The following is a 4,714-nucleotide window of genomic DNA, read 5'->3' as shown; positions in this document are numbered from 1 at the left end:
GGGGCCCCGGGGGGGGGGGGGAGGCTGGAGCTCTACTGCCCCCTCCTGGCCACCCACCCAGCCGGATTCTCCTCAGGGCCACCGGAAAGGGGCTTCTCCCCACCCCCACCCCACTCAGGGTCCTCCTGAGAAAGGACGGTGACCATGGGGGGGGGCTGTCTCGGGAAACACCTGCCAGCAATGCTCCCTCTAAGACACCGGCGGCAGCAGGAGTACTGGCGGCGCGGCGGCGCAGTGACGCAGCGGCAGGCAGCAAGGGAGCCCGAGGAGTGATCCCTGGTGGCCGGCAGCGGACCAACACTGGTGGAAGCGGAGGCAGAGGCACTCAACGACGTCATCTGGAGGTGCGGCGGAGCCGAAAGGACGCAAGCCGGGGCCGGAGGAGGACGTAGGGCGCGTGCCATATGCCATCCGCCGAGCACGAGAAGAACATCTCGCCGAGGAAAAAGCTGCCTGGGAGAGCCAAGCCGAGCAAATGGAAGAACACTAGCCACCACTGGGTGTCGGTAGGCAACCCCATCCCCCATCCAACAAACGTGGCCTTAGTTAGGGAGCATAAATGTGACTAGCACCTCCTCTGTAAACTGCCCAGAGACCCCCAAGGGGGTTAGGGCGGTATAATAAATCGAAGACATAAATAAAATAAAAATAAATAAAATGTCATCACATTGGGGACGTCGTGTCAGGTTGTGGCTATTAGGGGCAAGGCCTGCAAAATTGGGGAGATCCCCGATCACACCTGGGGGCTGGTGACCCTAACCATTTGTCGTATTTCCACTGTTATGGTTACTCTGAATTCCCTTAATTCTGGTTTTATGGCCTACTCCCCTGCCCTAAATGGATACTGAACCTGAGTCAAGCCAATGCAAGAGAGACTCTGTACCCAATTCAGTCATGTTGACTAGAAATCAATAGGCAATCTGGAGTTCAAGCTTGGGGGGGGGAGCCCATAGACAGTGCCTCACTCAAAAGACCAGCACTCAGAGGTGATCAGACCACCACTAGGATTTGCCAGTCATTACAGCTGGTATGCCTTTTGCCTCAAAAAACAGCCTATTCATCAACATTAGCATCTGTTGCCTTACCCAGAAACAAAGCCCACATTTGGAGCCAGTCCCAATCCAAAACCCTAATTTTTGTTTGGGTGAATTTTCTTCTGGGCCCTCCTCTTTTGTACAGTTTGGGGAAGGGCCAGGCTTATTGGTGGTAGATCCGCTTTGCATTCAGAAGGTCCCAGGTTCAACTCTAGGCCTCTCCAGCTAAGGAAGGGGGGGGGGGACCAATAGTATGTGATGTAAAAGAGACTGCCTGAAGAGACTGCAACTCAGAGTAGACAGTCCGGACTTTGGTAAGTCAGTGGTCTGACTCATGATAAGGCAGCTTCACGTGGACAGGTGTTCACATACCTGGGTTGGCATTTGCTCCCTTTGTGTCTAATCCAGAATGAACATAAGAACATAAGAGAAGCCAATATTGGATCAGGCCAGTGGCCCATCCAGTCGAACACTCTGTCACAGAGTGGCCAAGAATACCAGGTGCCATCAGGAGGTCCACCAGTGGGGCCAGGACACTAAAAGCCCTTCCACTGTTGCCCCCCTCAATGCACCAAGAATACAGAGCATCACTTGCCCCAGACCGAGAGTTCCTATCTATACCTTGTGACTAATAGCCATTGATGGACCTCTGCTCCATATGTTTATCTAATTCCCTCCTGAGGTGTCCATGCTTGTAGCCACCACCACCTCCTGCGGTAGTGAATTCCATGTGTTAATCACTCTTTGAGTGAAGAAGTACTTCATTTTATCCATTCTAACCTGACTGCTCAGCAATTTCATTGAGTGCCCATGAGTTCTTGTATTGTGAGAAAGGGAGCAAAGTACTTCTTCTCATCAGATCTTGGAAGCTACGCAGGGTCAGCACTTGGAAGGGAGACCACTGAGGAAGACTTTGCAGAGGAAGGCAATGGCAAACCACCTCTGCTTCTCACTTGAAAGAAGTCCCTTGCTGTGGTTGCCGTAAGTCTGTTGTGACTTGGCAGCACATCTCTCCTTATATATAAAAGCATTTTGGTGTGAAACTCGCCTGAACGTACCACACACCTCCCTAGCTTTTGGGTCCCTGACCTGTCGCTCAGTGGGGGGGCCAATCCCTTAACTGGATTGCTTCCCTCCGTCACCTTGGCCCCACCCATAGACCCGCCAGGCAGCCTCTCGCCCTTAGTTTGTGTGGGGCTGCCAGGCGGGATGGACGCTCCGGCGCTGGGACGTGTGCGAGCCACAGATCAATCATGCCACTGCCACACCATTCCTCATCACCCCAGGCAGCCTCCAGGTAGCTGGGTGCTCTGCCACCGGGAGAGGGCCACTGGACTAATGGCTGCATACGTGGCATGCGGGATGCCGCCACCCGGCCAGCCAGGGGGGCAGTGGTGCGGGGAGAAGCCCAGGACTGCAGGACGATCCTCCCACCGCTGCGCGAGACCTCCAACAGCCCCCGCCTCATCTTTCCCTGCTCCGCCATGGTGGTGTCCAGGCACGGGGAGGCCTACTCGGCCCCCCACCTCCGCCCCGCGCCCGAGTACGACAACGCTGACTTGAGGCCATGTCCCAGCCAAGTGGGGGCTAAACAGGTCCCACTTCACTTGCCTCTCTTCCGCACCGCGCTAACCGCTGCCCACCCCCCGCCCCTGCTTTCTGCGGCCGCTTGGCAGCCTCCCAGAGGGCCAGGTGGCGTGGGGCCTCTCCGCCGGTGGCGCACTGGATGCCCCCAGGCCCAATGGCGCGCACGGGAAGTCCCGCAATTGGGCCTCAGCTGCTTGAATCTACTATAACCTGTCATGCTCGTTGCTTTCCCCCCATTCCTAACAGTGATCCTGTACATGCACCTATAGCTTCAAATAAAGTAAAACCTTTCTGCAAGAGTGTACTTCATTGATGCTGTGGGGAAGCCTGACATACTGTCATGCGCAAGGATTTATCATCGTTTGTACATTCGTGTCAAGTGTGTGCAATGAGCAAACCACGACCTGGGAAGGCTCCGGGATTGTTGAAACCTCTGCCCACTCCCAATCGACTGTGGGAAGTGATCTCAATGGATTTCATAATGGACTTACCACCTAGTAAATCCATGACTGTAATTTGGGTGGTGGTAGACCTGTTTTCTAAACAAGCACACTTCATCCCCTTTTCATCCTTGCCAACAGCTAAAGCTCTGGCCAAGGCTTTTCTGCTGCATGTCGTACATCTCCACATGCTGCCAAGCAAGGTGATATCCGACAGGGGGACCCAATTCGTTTCCAAGTTTTGGGGGGGAGTTGATGAATCCATTGTAGTGAATAGGTTTAGAAGGCTGCAACCTGGTTTGTCACTCGAAGCAGGTATACTCAAGTCTATTCAATGGAGTTTACTCCCAAGAAAGCAGGATTTCACCATTAGCCACAAGGGAAGTGAGTTGTCCCTTCCGCCAACCAGATCTCTAGAGCAGGAAGGTCTAGTCTGCACGTGTAACAGAACAAGGAGGGATAACGGACCACACAACCTCAATTTCTTAGTGGCTGTTGATTTTCTTTTACATAATTTCCTGACATTAAAAACTTCTTTCAAAAAGACCATCAGCAAAGGGATATAAGGAACCCCCCTAAGCTGCTTGCTTTCAGTAGCCAAGTATATGTGCTTCATGGAGAGGGACACTGAATACCCCATCCCTGGAACAGTTTAGCTTACAATGGGTCTCTGACGTGTGGTAAGTCACATGTCTCACCACCGGAGGGAATACAAGATTAAAGCAAACTAATTCTGTTGAAAAAAAAGCTTTGGATGGGTCATGGCTCAATGGTAGAGCATCTATCTGCTTGGCATGCAGAAGGTCCCAGACTCAATCCCCGGCATCTCCAGACAGTGGGTGATGGGAAAGACCTCCACCGGAGACCCTGGAGAACTGTTGCCAGTTGGAATAGATGAAGCTGACCCTGATGGACCAGGAGTCTGATTCAGTGTCAGGCAGCTTCATGGGTCCTTGGGGGAGGAGCTCTGGCTCAGTGGCTGAGCCTGGGCTTGCGTGCAGAAGGGCCCAGGTTCAATCCCCGGCATCCTCAGTTGAAAGGACCAGATAGTTGGTGATGGAAAAGACCCCAGAGCTGCTGACAGTGTTAGACAGTGCTGACCTTGATGGACTGACGGTCTGATTGATATAATGAACTTAATGTATAGGGCTGGTAGAACACCAGGAGGCAGAAGTTCTCTGAATGAAAAGTACATGGGATGTAAGCTACTAAGTTCTTCAGAGCAGGACAAGGCTGTAGGTTTAGGAAATAAATAGGACCATGATGAATTGTTTTAAATTTTGGGTCAGTGGGGAAACAATATTTCCTGGGAAATGTCTTATGCCAACATTCCCTTTAAAAAGTCGTGTTCCCTTGCCTTGTTCTTGGCTGATGTTCATTTCGTTCCTGTATCAGTTTACAGCCAATCAGGGACAATGCTGTGAACAGGGGAAAAAGTCCCGAAGCCCCACGACCAATCAGATTCAGTTATAGGATTATGCCACTTAGAGGACAATGAGAGAGAAACGTCTAAGATGGATGAGTCAAGACGTTTTACCCCTGTGAATGAGGAATAACTTGTGAATGGGTGAATGGCTGCATAGCCAATCCGGGCCAGTGAATGGGGGGTGGGGAGGGAGGGAGCAATGAAAATAATATAGGCAGACTTTTTTC

The sequence above is a fragment of the Gekko japonicus genome, unplaced genomic scaffold (genome assembly GCF_001447785.1).
Source record: "Gekko japonicus isolate JY-2015 unplaced genomic scaffold, Gekko_japonicus_V1.1 scaffold921, whole genome shotgun sequence".
In the NCBI taxonomy this organism is placed as follows: domain Eukaryota; kingdom Metazoa; phylum Chordata; class Lepidosauria; order Squamata; family Gekkonidae; genus Gekko; species Gekko japonicus.
This window is presented reverse-complemented; position numbering follows the sequence as displayed.